This window comes from Melanerpes formicivorus, unplaced genomic scaffold (assembly GCF_026170545.1).
Source record: "Melanerpes formicivorus ecotype bairdi unplaced genomic scaffold, bMelFor1.0.p_v2 SCAF_5, whole genome shotgun sequence".
Taxonomy (NCBI): Eukaryota; Metazoa; Chordata; class Aves; order Piciformes; family Picidae; genus Melanerpes; species Melanerpes formicivorus.
Genome location: NW_027142357.1, coordinates 11,464,685 through 11,481,652, shown reverse-complemented (window position 1 = coordinate 11,481,652; position 16,968 = coordinate 11,464,685). Strand labels below are relative to the sequence as shown.

The following is a 16,968-nucleotide window of genomic DNA, read 5'->3' as shown; positions in this document are numbered from 1 at the left end:
TGGCTCCCTTTCCCCTCCATTAATGACTGTGCCAGTTGCTAGACAAACAAAAACCTCACGCACACTTTGAAGTTTAGGTTAGTTTAGCTGAGATCCCAGTTTTCAATTGAAAATAAAGCTCCCAAGTGAGACTCTGTGGTGCAAACTACAACCTATCAGTTTCTGCAGGGGAGGAATTAAACTCTGCCTAGCTGCCCAGCTCCTGACTGGCAGTGGAGGAAAGCAACCCAGGGCACATGCAGCACTGGTTGGGGACCAGATCATCACCTCTGCCCATCTCCTGCCCACTTCTCACAGCTCACACACCAATGTGCCTCTTGCTCCTGGACCCTTGGCCATTAGCCCCTGCCAGTGTAGAAGTAAACTCACACATTGGCAGATGGTTTTTTTCCTCCCCTGAAACAGTTTACCACCCATAGCTTTAGGAAACACTAACTGTTGAAATCTTTCCATTGGAATCTAATTCCTAGGAAAATGAATTCCCTCAAAGTTGTTTTAAGCACCTGATTAGCCTCACAAAGTTGTGCTGCCAACAGAATCAAGCAAAAGACCACACAATGCCTTTTGCAATGCCCCTGTGTTGCTCCCAGAGAACACAGGTCTTGCACCCTGCCCTGATGGTGAGCAGTGGCCTGGCTTGTGTCAGAAATACTGTGGCCAGTGGGACTAGGGCAATGATTGTCCCTCTGTCCTCAGTGCTGGTGAGGCTGCACCTTGATGCTGGCTGCAGTTTTGGAACCCTTACTACAAGAAGGACATTGAGGTGATGGAGCACTTCCAGAGAAGGGGAACAAAGCTGGTGAAGCATCCAGAGCACAAGGATGGGATGAGGGAACTGGGTTTGTTTAGCCTGGAGAAAAGGAGGCTCAGGAGAGACCTTCTCGCTCTCTACAACTCCCTGAAAGGAGGTTGTAAGCAAGGTTGGGGTTGGTCTCTTCTCCCAAATAACATGGCAACAGACAATAGGAAATGGCCTCAAGTTGCACCAGCACTGGAACAGAAGGGCCAGGGCAATGGTGGAGTCACCATCCCTGGAGGTATTTAAAAGACTTGTAGATGTGGTGCTAAGGGACATAGTTTAGTGGTGGACTTTACAATGCTGGTTTAACAATTGGACTCAATGATCTGAAAGATCTTTTCCAACCTAAATGATTCTATGGCTGACCAGATTATCAACAAATGGCTCCTGAAGTGGGAGTGGGGTGTGCAAGAGCTGAATTATCTGGAGAGTGAATTATCTCAGTTATCAGCTAGGAGAGACAGTCTGTCTCTCCTCACATCTGCAAATCTTGTTGAGCTCAGGCTCCTCCCTGTTTATCTGATGGCAATGCTCTCTTCCAAAACCTCTCTGAGATGCCTGCTGGCAGCATATGCCAGCTAACTTGGGCAAGAGGATGGGGAAGGTGATACTCTCTCCAGCTTCAGTAAAAGAGCAGGGCTTGGGATATTTTTGACTGCTCTTTCCTGCTTCTCAATCCTCACTGCAAAAGGATTTTTGCCTTGGTGTGAATGCAAACATGAAGCCTTTCCTGAAAAACCTCTCTTGGGAGGTGTAAGTTTTATTGCACAGAAACCCTGGCAGAGAGCAGTGAAACACTGTAAGGAATCGTGAGCATCCTGGGCAGGCACCCAAAGTGTCAGAAGCATCAGGACCAGGGCGTGGGGCAATGGCATTCACTCCAGCTGTCGCTGATGGCTCTCTGGCAGCAGAGTGAGTCCCTGGGTTTACAAAGAGCCTCTGCTAACGTGGAGGTTTCATAAATCAGATCCCTCAGGCAGGTGACAGGAGGAGACACATGGAAGTCATTTAAGACAATTGCATTTCTCTCTCCCGGGTTTTTTGTTGCTCCCCCCCTCCAGACACCTCACTCAAGTTCTTGATGCTGGAACTGCTGTTGCTGGAATAAAACATTTTGTCTGGCTGCAGTTCCACTGGGGGACGAATGCAAGCACAAGTTTCTGGGTGACCAGTTCCCCAAGGGTGCTAGAACAGGTACTGACATTCCTTCAACTGCAGTAACTGCTTGTGGTGGGTTGAAATTTCCCCCCCAACTAAAACTACCACACTGCAGCAAATCCCTTTGTAATAGCACCTTCATGGGCAACCTGTCTGTCCTGTGTCAGAAGCAAACAAAGAGGTTTTGGGCCACAAAATAATTTGGTAAGCACACATTTTGTTACAAGGCATGACAAACTACCCATCACAGGAAGGACATGCTGGATTGGCAAAAGCCACCTGCAAACACAGTAGCTGTGTGCTACCTGGAGACTGCTAAAACCTGTGGACTCAAGTCCTGCTCTTCAGCTGCAAAAAACAATTTCCATCAGCTCAGGGTTCAAGCCAACAAAGCTAGTGAAGGGTTTAGACACAAATCTTATGAGGAGTGGCTGAGGGACCTGGGGTCATGTAGCCTGGAGAAAAGGAGGCTTGTGGGAGACCTTATTGTTCTCTACAACTATCTGAAAGGATGTTGTAGTGAGGTGGGGGTCAGTCTCTTCTCCCAAGTAGCAGGTGACAGGACAAAAGGAAGTGGCCTCAAGTCATGCTAGAGGAGGTTTAGACTGGAAATTAGGAAAGATTTCTTCACTGAAAGGGTTGTCAAGCCCTGGAACAGGATGCCCAGGGAAGCGGTGGAGTCACCATTCTTGGAGGTGTTTAAAACGTGTCAATGGGGTGCAGAAAGATGTGGTTTAGTGGTAGACTTAGCAGTGCTGGGTTAATTGTTGGAGCTTGAGGATCTTAGCAATCTTTTCCAACCTAAACAATTCCACAATTCTATGATCGTAAGACATGGAACACTACTCACCACAAGAGTAGGGTAGTGGGAGGATTGACACAAGCTGCTTGCAAACATGGCAGTTGTGTGCTGTCTGGAATCTGCTAAAACTGAGGACTGAATTCCTGCTTCTCAGCCAGAAAAGCCCATTTCCATCAGCTCAGGGTTCAAGCCCACAAAGTGAACAGAGACCCATCCTCGGGGGCTGTGCAACAGAAACCTTGTGGTAGGGGCTGAAGAAGACACCCCTTGAAGCATAGGTCATGCAGGGTAGTGCAGAAACTCCCTATGACCACAGGCGCATCATCTAAACAGACACAGAATTTGAGGCCCCTGCTTCCCCAGCTCCTATCTCAGCAGGCTTCCTGAGTTCTTTTTGCGCTCACATTCTTCAGAGATTTGCTGAGCTATGGCATGTATTAGTTTCTTGAAGGATTCACATGCTTGACAAGGGAGGTTTAGAAGCAGTTTCTCTCTTTATTGCATTTTTTTTTTGCTTATTGTTCTTCAGTCTGCTAATAAATCAGTGCATTCCAGAGGCTTGACATTACGTAAAGGGAAAAAAATGAAGGTAGGAAATGGCAATGCAACAAAAAGCAGAGCCACAGGCAGAAATGTGGCTCCTTGCCTTAATTATTGGCCAATTTTCTGAATACCAGACTCTTGCAGAATTATCTGTACCATAATTCAAGCAAATGCCTTTCTATTGTATGGTTCTTGAGCAGCTAAAATATCTGCTCCACCCGAGGTCATAGCAAGCAATGGTAAAAATATTATTTATTAACTAATAATGGAACTTCTTAGGAGGCACCAGTGCTCCATTTCTGTCTTTGACACAAAGGGGTGGAGAGCTGGCACAGGCTCTTGGTTCCAAAGCAACAAAGAGGTGCTCTGATGTACAAACCTGCTTTTAGTATAACCCAAGATGAGGGGACATTTGTGGAAATGAAGGTGATTTTGAAATCTTAACAGGCAGCAGAAGCAAGGTCAAGTGTATTTGAATGTAAAGTAACAATTTTCCTGCTCCTTTTATCTGTGGAAATATTCTTAGCCAAACTGCTGAGAAGAGAACCACCATGTTACTAGAGATTGCAAGATAAAGCTCTAAATCACAGTATCACAGTACATTAGAGGTCAGAAGGGACCTCAAGAGATCATCGGGTCAAAACCCACCCCCCCCGCCCCCAAGCAGGGTCACCTAAGGTAGTCTGCACAGGAATGCATCCAGTTGGGCTTTGAAAGTCTCCAGAGAAGGAGCCTGTTCCAGTGCTCCATCACCCTCACTGTAAAGAAGTTTCTCCTCATGTTGAGGTGAAATCTTCTATGTTCAAGCTTGAGTTGAATTTTTAAAATAAAGGGCCTCAGGTCATGAGCCCAGTGAAGACCTAGAAGAAGCCTTCTCAGGATTCATTCCATGTGTGCCCACTTCCAAGTCTTTTATACAATTTTTGTAGGCATGGCACTGGGCTGAGATGCCAGCAGGCTCAGGGGACTTAAGAGATGTTAAACTATGGATTATTGTGTGTCTTTTTCTAAAGGCTTCTGTGCAAGCCATTATTAGGAAATGTTCATGGAGGATTGCATTTAATGCAGTTTTTGATTGCTGTGCTTCTCATCTCTTAGCTTGGGAGCTGCCACAAGCTCAGACTCAAACCAGCAGCAAGCAGTGCTTTATTTTCTGATTAATGAAAGCAGCATTTTGGTACCTCTACCTCCAAATCAACAGCAAAGTGTTGATTATTGAGAGAAGTAAAATAAGCATTTGGACCTTGATTCAACAGTGCATTGAAGTACACAGCTACATTTAAGTCTGTAACAGCAGCAGAGCTCTTCCTAAATGAAAGGGAGGTGAGGGCTTAGCTACGTTGCTGAATCAAGGGCTTCCAGCATGGAGAAATCAAATGTTCAATGTCAGCATGAAGGCAGATTCCTATGGCCAGTTACAAATAGCTAGGATTTATAATCTCTTTATATCCTGGAAACGCTGACAGCTTTAAATATAGCACCATGGCTGTGATAAATTGTTGGCATTTTTTCCTTGTTAGCCTTTTGTAACTAAATTTAAGGTATCCATTTCAGCATGATCCAATTATGGAAGCGTAATCAGAACGGCTCCCCCATGCAAGAGGCCACATCTATTTTTGTCTGTGAAGCTTAAGTCTGCATTTCTGAGCTCATGATTTATGTCAGACTTTAAATTAATAATGAGGCATCTATCCATAGGCAAATATTTGTATTGCAAGACCCATTCAGCACAGACTCAGCAGCCAGCCAAGGCTTCCCGAGCAGCCAAGATTCAGTTACAACGACAGCAGAGGTCCTGTTTCAAACATCACCTGGTCTTGCATGATTATCAACCCCTCCTTGCTAAGGAGAGCAGGAAATGAATAGAGTGTCAACTTAAACTGCTGAACCCCCAAAGACTCATTCCTGAGTAAAAAACAAAACAAAACCATATTTCATCTAGATTTCAGCCTGACTTCACCCTCTCCTCTATTGCTGATGAGTGTATTTCCACACATATTTCCAATGACAAGATGCAGGTGTCCTGCCTTTGTGGGCTCAAGCAAGCAGCTGAGTATGCATAGATATGGCCACACATACAGACCCAAGGGAGGTGCAAAACTGAAAGGGAGAAGGATAAATCCTCATCATGCTGGGGCACAAGCCTGGGAACACAACAGATGTGGGATAAAATCCACTTCTCCATTGGCGTTTTGAGCAGTTGCCCTCTCCTGCATTTATCAGTGGAAACCACACTGATTTCCTTTGCAAAGTGCTTTGAGACCTACTGACAGCAGAAGCAATGTAAGAGCCAAGCACTGTTTTTGTGATCCAAGGTCAAGAAACCTTCTGCAATTAGTCTTGCCTAAAGCAGTTTGTCCTGTAGTTAAGAATTTGGGTGCTTTTTTAAAGTATCTGGGGCCACTGCAGCTTCAGCTCACCTGCAGAAATGCACCTTCAGTTTTCTTTCTCTCAAGTCAGTAATGTTTCCAAATAAGCAGAACCCCACCAAGAAATAAACAAAACTGGAGGACTTCCACCTTAATCAGACAGCAAAACTTTACACTAAGTGACCCACACTGAAGGATAAAACCACTTAAGTACCAAATTCTCCAGAGAAATCAAGGCAAATAAAGTAATACTTCACATGTGATTACCTAGAAGGGTCAGCTCCAAGTCTGGGAAGCAATTTTGCAATTGGCAAAACTAAAGCTGCTCAGTTTCTTTCCCTGGGCAGCTCAGTAGATCTAGACAGAAGAGGGGAGCTTTGGAGAAACATGGGCCTTTGCTGGGACATTTGTCATCACCTTACATTGTGTCTGAATGGATGGCAAAGCTGCTCAAGGCAGAGCAGAGATCAGAAGATTAAAAGGCACCACTCTCACTGAATGCCATGCATGACCTGCCTGGTTAAATGAGCCACACACAAGACAAACGTCCCCAGCTTTCCTCTTCCCATTGCCCAGAAGTATGCACATTCACAGTGTTGGCCTGAAACGGAGAGCAGGACTGGGCTTTGTTAATCAAGAAGTCTGCTGCAGCTTCTTATGGTGCATATTAGGATCTGTGTGGCACTGAGTGCCATGCAGCAAAGTGGGATACAACAATGGCAGGGTACAAAGCCATCAGAAACCAGGATTGAAAGGAGTGCTCCAAGTTAGGAGAGCTGGAAGATGCCATGAGGAGTCACATCAGTGTCCAGGAGTAACCTATAAGCTCTGTTCACAGCACATATAAAAAGAAGTTCCCTTGTTAGCTTTGTAAATAGGGGGTTATTTCACCCACTTAGTTCTGGGTGGCAGCAGAAGGTTGCCACCCTGAAAAGGCTGTGTCACTCAGAGGCCAATGCTGTGTCCAAAGAACTGCAGGAGAGCAGGCCTAGCTGCCTTCTCAAGTCCACCTGAGCTCAGCATGAAGGTTTTAGATGAGCACATGGGAAGGCACAAAACTCTAGGCCTGTTCTTTTGTCTTGGTGCAAACCTGCTTGTGCAAGTCCTCCACTGTACATCTCACAGGGACTTTCAGAGGAATCCAACAGACAACACCCAGGAAGTGTCTGAGCTGGGTTCCTCATAGCCATAATATGGAAGCAGACACAGAGGACAGGGATGGCAAGAAGCCTGAGTACACTCCCTGATCCACATAACCCAAAGGACATACGCTGACTGAATGTCCCACCATGGTATATGGTAGTACAGGGAGCAGGAGCTGTCTCCCAAATTCCAGAGCAGCACTCTGACCTCTGTGCCATCCTTCTCTTGGATGTCTGAGCTCAGCTGAAGCTAGGAGGCTTGCAGGTGCTTTGCTCTTATTCTCTCTGCTCTGGCATTCCCCTATCACTAAAAGCACGAACATGTCAGTTATAAAGCTCATGCTGAGTACTGAGAATCTAGATGAACTGTGGTTTTAGGAAAGCTCTTGAAAACTTAACCATCCATTAATCAAGGAGATGCTTCTCGCTAGCCCAGCAAAAACCTGCAAGCCAAAATCTCAGTTCAGTGTCTTCCCAGCAGTATTTTCAGCAAAGAACACCCCAGGGTACCCAAGAGAACCTTGCTTCTCTCCACAGTTCCTTTCCACACACCATGGCACTGCAAGGATCAGCCCCATACAGTATGAGATAAAATCTAAGTGTGGCCATGTGCAGTGCTTCAAAGGTTACACTAAAGCATTGGGAGTCATAGAATGGTTTGGTTTGGCAGGGACCTTTAAAGGTCACCTACTCCAGTCTCCCTTTAAGTTATTCAGAGCCCCATCCTACCTGACCCTGAATGTTTCCATGTATGTTGCTTCTACCACCTCTCTGGGCAAACTGTTCATCTGCTCCTGAAGCTCCTGGTGGTTACACCAATTAGGACAGTGCTCTGGGCAGCAGCTTTTACCATCACTGCAGTTAATTTTATCTTGTTTCTCCTTAACCCAGGCTTCTACATCCCCTGGACTCACTGGCAATACAAAGAGCACTGAGGTCTTTGTAGACAGGGAAGGAGGAAGACATTGGATACCGGCCAAGCTGTGTTTGAAGCTGAGATGAAGAACATAACCAGGCTGGCAATGTGTTGAATGTAATTGCTGGTCCACAGCCTGAAATGTGCCTGCTTTGCACTTGCAGATAAGAAGCCTCATCACTCCGTGTGCAGTGCAGGTGTGCAAGTGGATACAGCAGCACAAGGCAAATCAGCCACTCCTTTTTCAGTAGCTCTTGCCAGTGCTCATGCAGCCCCCTGGGTGTGATGTTCCTGATCCTCCTCCTTTCAATTCTGCAGGCACCTGCCTTAGCCAGGGTCTGATTTGCTCTTGAGTGGTTGGAAGAAACCTCTTGTTACTATAGTGGAAAGATGCTCAGTGCAAGCTGGGGACTGATGGGAGGCAGAGCGCAGTGCCCCAGCTTCCAGAGCTGACTGGACTGCATTTCTGCTGATGCTACCAGGGTCTTCTACATCTTGGGCAAGTCTCTGAGTCTCCAAAACCAATTCTTTCACAAAGACAATGAGGCACAGCCCAACATGAATCCAAGAGCCACACAACCTTACCTGTGTGTCTCAAGGGGCTCCCTAGGCTGCAGCAGAGATTAATTAAGTGATGAGTAAACAGTGCAGCTCTCCCCAGCCTGGCAGCTGGAGCAGAAAGCTGACTTCAGCAGAGAAGAGGAGCTAGCCTGTGGGGATAGGGAGTGACTGGTATCATGTCAGGCAATATAAGGCCAGTTTAGTTCATTAAGGAAATATATCCTCTGCTGTGAAGGTAAGAAGAGGCTGGACTGAGGGAACAAGGACAGCATCAGTCAGGTTTGGTTCACCTGTGTGTCCTCTGCAGCATTCTGAATGAAGAAGCAGCCCTGGAGCCGCCCAAGGGCATGTTGCTGTCAGGGACCTGAAGTTGGCAATTAAAGCCTTGTCACCAAGCAATGGGAATTCATTAAGGATACCTTCTCTTATCTGAGCTAATGACACTCAGCACCCATTAGGGTTAGAAAACAGAAGTGTTGAAACCACCACAACCTAGCCCAGATTAGAAGCTCCTGTTAGCTCTCCAGTGACACCAGTACAGCAAATCCCAGTCTGGCTTTGCCCCATTCTCTGTGGGACTCCTGGCTGCAGGTATCATCAAATAATTGGAGAATCCTTAGGCTGGAAAAGACCTTTGAGATCATCAAGTCCAGTTGTTAACCCAGCACTGTCAAGTCCACCAATGTGTCTCAGGAACACATCTACACATCTTTTAAATACCTCCAGAGATGCTGACTCCACCACTTCTCTAGGCAGCCTGTTCCAGTGCTTGGCAACCCTTTTCAGGGGATTAAGAAGAAATTTTTCCTAATGTTCAGTCTAAACTTCTGGCACAACTGAAGCTATTTCCATCTGTCCTGTTGCTTGTTACTTGGTGGAAGAGACCAATCCTCACCTCACTACAACCTCCTTTCAGGTAGTTGTAAAGAACAATAAGGTCTTTCCTCAGCCTCCTTTTCTCCAGGCTAAAAGTCCTCTGTTCCCTCGACTGCTCCTCATAATGCTTGTGCCCTAAACTCTCCACCAGCTTCTTTGGACATCCTGGAGCCCCTAATGGGATATTCCCTCAGCCAGGAAATGCAGTTCTCTCCTCTAATGCTCAGCATCTTACACCTGTGCACATTGCTCTAATGTGTCCTGCACCTGAGCAAACTCAGAGCATCATCACAGTATCACAGTATCACTTAGGTTGGAAAGGACCTCGAGGATCATCGAGTCCAACCTATCAACACAGACCCCATGACTAGACCATGGCACCAAGTGCCACGTCCAATCTCCCCTTGAACGCCTCCAGGGTCGATGACTCAACCACCTCCTTGGGCAACCCGTTCCAATGACTCGCTCGGTGAAGAACTTCCTCCTCACCTCAAGTCTGAACCCCCCCTGGCGCAGCTTGAGACTGTGTCCTCTTGTTCTGGTGCTGGTTGCCTGGGAGAAGAGGCCAACTCCCTCCTGGCTACAACCACCTTTCAGGTAGTTGTAGAGGGCAATGAGGTCACCCCTGAGCCTCCTCTTCTCCAGGCTAAACAATCCCAGCTCCCTCAGCCTCTCCTCATAGGGCTTGTGTTCAAGGCCTCTCACCAGCCTTGTTGCCCTTCTCTGGACACGCTCAAGTGTTTCAATGTCCTTCTTAAACTGAGGAGCCCAGAACTGGACACAGTACTTAAGGTGCGGCCTAACCAAAGCAGAGTACAGGGGCACTATGACCTCCCTGCTCCTGCTGGCCACACTATTCCTAATGCAGGCCAGAATGCTATTGGCCCTCCTGGCCACCTGGGCACACTGCTGGCTCATATTCAGGTGGCTGTCGATCAGCACACCCAGGTCCCTCTCTGTTTGGCAGCTCTCCAGCCACTCCGACCCCAGCCTATAGCTCTGCATGGGATTGCCGTAGCCAAAGTGCAGCACTCGGCACTTGGACTTGTTGAAAGCCATCCCATTGGACTCCGCCCATTTGTCCAGTCGGTCGAGGTCCCTCTGCAGAGCCTTTCTACCCTCTAACTGACTAACATATGCCCCTAACTTTGTGTCATCTGCAAACTTGCTGATGACTGACTCTACCCCTTCATCCAGATCATCGATGAATATGTTGAAGAGGACAGGGCCCAGCACTGATCCCTGGGGGACACCACTGGTGACTGGCCTCCAGCTGGATGCGGCACCGTTCACGACCACTCTCTGGGCCCGGCCCTCCAGCCAGTTCCTAACCCAGCACAGAGTGTAATGGTCCAATCCATGGGCTGACAGCTTAGTCAGCAGTTTGCTGTGGGGGACGGTGTATTGCTGTGGGGGACGGTGTTATCATGTTTCTGGAGGTCCTGAATCCAGCCCTTCTGGAGGCCACTATGTTTTCTTTTACATTGTGCTGTTTCACGCTGTGCAGGGCAGTTTACTAGCCCTTTCAGTCAGACAGGGGGTTCACCCAGAGTCTGAGGAGGAGTTCCCCTATCGAAAATTCAGTTTGGTGGTGGATAGGGACCCATTTCCCCAGAATTCAAATCATAACTTCAAAGAGGCTGCTGAGCTGCTTTGCTGAAAAATGAATTAGTGAGCTCAGCGTTGGACTGTCACAGATGTGAAAGTCACTGCTGCAAAGAGAAAACCCTCCAGACTGATGCCTCCACCAGTCCAAGGTACTGGTGAAGGGAATTGCCAGTTACCAGCTCTCAGCCCAACTTGTCCCCAGGCATTGTGGGGAAGCATGGGGTAGCATTGCCTTCGGGTGTCCCTGGATGACTTTTATCAGTGTGATACAATTAATTTACCATTCCTCACTGCTTATTAACATCATTAATGCAGTACAGCCCACGAGTCTTGCAACATCCCTTCACCTGCCATCTGCTCAACCCGCAGCGCTGCGATTTTCTCCCCTTTTTTCACACTGCCTTTGTTCTCACCGTGCTTAACTGGATGTCTTCCCCTGCCTCCTTTCTCACCCTGCCTGGTGACAATCCAAAACTCAGTATGGTTCATGTCAAGGTCAAAACTGGCTGACGGACTTGAAAACACAGGCAACCATTTGCTACACGACAGCCTGACACTGGTGGGGACAGATGACAGCAGCAATTTGTTTTATCCACACAGATGACTGAAAGATAGTTTTTTCCCTAGGTATTTCAAATTCAGGGCAATGCTGGTGATGCTTTCCCTCTCCAGCTTGTTTGTGAGTTCAGCAGCAGCAAGCAAGACATGTGCAGTTGGTGGCACTGCCCTTATTTCTTATGGGCATGATATTTCTTATCATTAGTGAAAAGCCCATGACAAGTATCAAAGTGTGATGATTTTTCTCCCATAAGGATGAACAGAGGGTTTCTCATCTCTGCTCAGACCCTACACACAGCTGCACTCAAAGAACATGTCCAGACAAAGCTGCAAACTTTTCAAGGCTGATATTAAAAAGCAAAGACTATGATAGAATAATAGAATCACAGATTCATAGATTGGAGAATTGTTTAGGTTGGAAAAGGCCTTTAAGATCATCAAGTCCAACACAAGACCTAACACCACCATGTCCATGTCCCAGAATGCCATGCCTACATGTTTTTTTAACACCTCTAGAGAGACCACCACCTCCCTGAGCAGCCTGTTCCAATGCCTGACCACTCTTTCAGGAAACAATTTTTTCCTAATCTCCAATCTAAACATCCTCTGGCACAATTTGAGGTCATTTCCTCTTGTTCTACCCCTAGGGAGAAGAGACCAACTCTCACCTCACTACAGCCTCTTTTCAGGTAGTTGTAAAGGGCAATGAGGTCTCCCCTCAGCCTCCTCTTCTCTAGGCTAAACAATCCCAGTTCCCTCTGCCACTCCTCATAAGACTTGTTCTCCATACTCTTCACCAGCTATGTTGTCCTTCTCCAGACATGCTCCAATACCTCAATGTCCTTCTTGTAGTGAGGGGCCCAAAACTGATCTCAGTATTTGAGATGCAGCCTCACCAGTGCAGAATACAGGGAGCACAATACCTCAAGATACCTCAAAGTATGAGAGAGCCCACAGCTCCCTGACCCTCAGATACAGGCAGCACTGTTGGAGCTGCGATGTTGAGTCCCACTTTGATTTTCAAACAGCTCATTTATTCTGTCCTCACTGCTAGACTCTGCAATTATTTGTCCTTGGTCTTCCCAGCTCAGGGCATGCAGCCTTTGTTTTACCTTCTCACAAATCTTGCCGTGCAAGGAGCGAAATGAGATCTGTCAGCAAGGACAGTTGTTGCAACAGTCCCTGGCTCTGTGTAGAAAGGATTCAAGGATTCAGGAGGCATCTACAAAGCTCTGATTGCTTTTAAAACAGTCTCTTCTTGTAGTTCCTTGTTGATCAACTCACGCCATAAAATGCAAGCACTGTTCTGAGATGGTCTGCTGCACAGACCCAGACTGGACTTAATTTTCAACTTGCCAAGCAAGGAAGCAGAAAGAATCGATGAACCCTTTCCTTTGGGTGGCAGATTTCTCAGAGAGCCAGGCTCCTCTTAGAGCTGAATTACTAAGCCAAGCTCTGGTAAGAGTGTCATGACACCTGCATCACTATGGAGCAACTTTGCAAGAGCTCGGGAAGACCACAGACTCATCAATATCACTTCTTACCAGCTCAAGGATGCAAACCCTTCCCCTGAAAAGCAACTGAACACTCAGAGTGTGCATTTCAGCCTCTGAAGCATTTATCAGACAGCTCCAGACTCTGTGCTGAATTTTCATCTTCTTTGTAGCATGCGTGAGCAGTGATAACCACAGGCCAGTTCTGCAGCAGTGGGGCCAGGGGAGACACTCCAGGGGCTGCAGAAGTGTGCAGAGTCATGCATGACCTTGAAGATTGGCTGAAGTGATGCCAAAAGAGCTCACAAATACTGCCATCTCTTCATGATAGAGACAATTTTCTTCTAATAAATAAATAAATACATTTTTAAAAAACAAGAAGAAAAATCCCACAGAATAATTTCTATTCCAAGACTTCCGTTTCAGCATCAAGAAAGATTTGGATGATATCTCGTTTTAGAGCAACATCTGCCCCTGAAGGCCAAGTCCTCTCAAACTGGTGAACAGCAGCAACTGCAGTCCTTCAGCCAATCTAACCTTGATAAGAGCCCAAACTCCCTGGCATCTGGACAGCAGAGAAGAAGAAAAAGACCCCAACAAATGCAGAAAGCAAGCAATCAGTGCAGAGTTTATTTTAATAAACTCTTGCATGTTAAATAACTTCAGCTCTGATTAGCACTGGAGATTTTAAAAATGTAAACGTTTACCAGAACATCTTCAATATCCCCACAGAGTCAAAAGGCCAATTTCTGCATGCAGCGTGTCAGTGCTACTTGCTATTGCAAGCTCGGAGCTTTCAGCACCCTCAGATGACTACAGGATTATGCAAGGAGCTTAAATATAATTATATTTATTACAAAGCCAAAGTATTAGAGTTCTATTTGCTTTCTGTTCCAAGTTCAAGGTCTCTACACTTTCTTATTCTTGTGTGAGACTCATAAATCTCCTTTAACAAAAGCTGTGATTCCCACCTCACTTGACAAGCTAGGTTTAATGAAAAATAGTGAGTGTCATGATGCCTGCAGAGAATCAGGGAGCCTGTAAGTCCCCCAATGGCTTCAGGATGACTGCCTTTGATTCTCCTTCACTTCAACAACCTTTTGTTCCAGCCCAGCATGTTTGCACACAAGCCTGCCAGTCAGCTGCCTTTCTACTCCAGGAGGTCAGTGGAGGCGAGGACCAGCTATTGGTATCCACATCACACACACACAAAGATCCTCACCCGCCTCATTTTGCACTGAGTTTCGAGCACACACCTCAGATCTTGCAAGCCTTCACCCAGAGCCAGCTAGCACTTACTGTGGCTTGCTCAGCCAGGAGGAAACATCTGTCCTGGACTGCTGGTGACACTGGTTCCCAGTAAGCTCTGTATATACAGTCACACCAAAAAGAAATCACTTGTCTGGATCCTTCACTTGGGCACCTTATTCAAAGATACTTAAAGCTAGCATTAACAACCATGCTATGGGATCCTGTCTCACCCTCAGTAACAGGACTGCATCTCTGCTTCATCATAGACACAGAACCTAGAGTGTACATCTACATTTGATGTAGACAGTGAATTTGAAGCAAAAGGAGCAATCTCTCCCTGCTTACATGTTAGCAGCTTCTACCATGTTCCCGCCTTTTAGGGCTGTTTTCACCTTTCTGCTGTGATCTCATCTTTCCCCTGTGTTCCCACCTTCCTGTTGTGATCCTCCTTTCTTGCTGTGATCTCATCTTTCTTCTGTGTTTCCACCCTTCTGTTGTGATCCCACCTGTCTTTCAATGCACATTTCCCAGTTTTGGTACTGCATAAGCCATAGGTCCACAGGCCACAGATGCCTTTCAGTCCAGGCCTCCAAACTCACCCTCCAAGGCCATTCACCTCCAGGACAGAGGGCCCTCAGCTGCTGCTTTTGCTGCTGGGATTGGGTAAAATGTTCCTGAGACAGCCTGGGCACACAGAATATGTGGTGCAAATAAAGTGAATATCATCATCACTTTGCATTTGAAACCCACTCTTCTCTGCCCACCCTACGCTCACACCCCTCAGTCCCTCATTGCTAGGTCTGTTGCTGGCGGAAAAACCTGGGATTCTGCTTAGCAAACCCACGTCTGATCTAAGGAGGCAGAAAATCTTCATAACCAGGGAGTGACATGGAACAATAAAGAAAACCTGAAGGAGCAAAGAGGCATTTCATTGCTTCAGGAAGACTGGTGCTATGACCCAGGTGAGGGGAAGGAAAGAGGCTTCCCTCCCTTTCAGTTGGTGAGAAATGCCAGTGAGGACCTCTCCTGAAAGCAGAGTCACACCAACCTGACCACATGAGCATTTGCAATTTTGGTTCTTAATTACAGAATCATAGAATAGTTTCAGTTGGAAGAGGGCTTTAAAGGTCATCGAGTCCAACATCCCTGCAATGAACATCTTCAACTAGATCAGGTTGCTCAGAGCACTGTTCAGCCTGACCTTGAATATATCCATGGAAGGGGCATGCACCATGTCTCTGGACGCCTTGTTCCAGTATTTCAGTGCACTCATTGCAAAAAATTTCTTCCTTATATCTAGTCTAAATTTCCCCTCTTTTAGTTTACAACTATTTCTCCTTCATGCAGTGAACAACAATATGATGTTTAGTTCTGTCAGGAAATGCCCCTTCGCTTTCCAAACCCTCTTCTTCAATGTAATGGAAGATATACACTGGGACTTTTCTTGCATTGGGTCTTCTCCTGCTCACTGGGAGAGCAGGTGATACTGTGTTGATGGCAATGATACAAAGATGGCAATCCATGTACACTGGAGGTTTGGCTCCATGTTGCAGGAGTGAGAAATTTCCCCTCAGTTACACAGCAGGCATCACTCTTGGCCCTTGAGGCCAAGAGGCTTCTGATCTGCAGATGTGAGCAAAGCCAAGCAGGGTATGTAAGCTGCCAAGGCAAAGCTCTGTCCATACAGCTGCCCAGCCCCTCACAAGCATAAGCAAGGGCCCTGAGATCCCTGCCTCCCTCAGGCATGCCTGGTGTTTATACAGCAATTAATCCACTAGCTGACACGGTGTTTATTGAGCTGTAAGCTGCCTGGAAGGCTGTGAGCTGCAAAGCTGAGCAAGAAGTTGTCCTGCCTGGACATTTCAGTTCCACCAGCAAGCAAGCAGGCAAGTCCACATGGGAAACAGCACAGGACACTGCTGCCTTCTGGCTTTCCTCCTGCAAAATACCCAGCACCTCTAACAATGCTGTAGCCTGCTTCCTATACCTCTGCAGGAGGCAGGCATGTGGCAGCAGAGGTGCATGGGAGGCTCAGCAAGTCTTCTCCAGATGCATTTGGCACCTCTTGTCAAGCCCTTTCTCTTGCAAACTGGGAGTAAATATCAAGTCAGATAGAGTGGAAGTGATCCTTTATAATCCTGTAAAAGTCACAATCTTGCTGGGATTTAAGAGGCAGAAACAACAAGTAAGAAGTAGCCCTGCCTTCCTTGTGAAGATCCCATCAACTCTTCAGTCATCACCTGCAAAGAGCAGGTTTGGCAGAGTTTAAAAGAGGAGGAATAAAACCCCATTGCTAACATCCTTAGCGTGTCAATAAAGGTCCCTGCAGGGGATATTTTTTTTTTTTTATATTAAAAGTCTGGTTTGTGTCTGAATTAGCTCACTGAAATTCAAGCAGATTATGAGGTGCTCTCCAAAGAGGCCAGGCACTAAAATTTCACACAGTCACTATTAAAAATGGTGAGTTTGCTGTCAGAAATCTTGAACTGAGGAAGGGGTATCTGAGCCAAGAGAGATTTTTGACCTACTCTGTCACTGGACCTCTTCCCACTTGTAGTCTTAGGCTGAGTTTCACAGCAAGCCAACCATCTGATTTGGCAGACGTGCTCGGGCCAGACCTACCTTTTAAGTACTGCTGAGCCGTTAAAAAGAAAATACACAGCTCCACAATACAACAAAACCAGCTGTTCTGAGGCGGCGCTCCAGAGGGACAATAAGTTTTCTCATGTTGGGAAGAATTTGCAAGCCTTTCCTTCCCACCCAGCCAATAGAAGGAAGGGAAAGGCTCAGCAACGGGCTGAGCAGCACAGGCACTCAGAGTAAACAGAGGTGAGCTAGAAAGTTGTCTCCAGACAGAGCCCTCAAACAATGGGGCCCAAAGGGAAATGGAAA

At 46.7% G+C, this 16,968-nt stretch overlaps 1 protein-coding gene across 12 annotated transcripts in view; it reads right to left on the bottom strand.

Annotated features, from left to right (window-relative positions):
* SH3BP4 (SH3 domain binding protein 4) overlaps positions 1-16,968 on the bottom strand; it is a 166,625-nt gene that overhangs the window by 68,073 nt on the left and 81,584 nt on the right. The window lies entirely within an intron of this gene.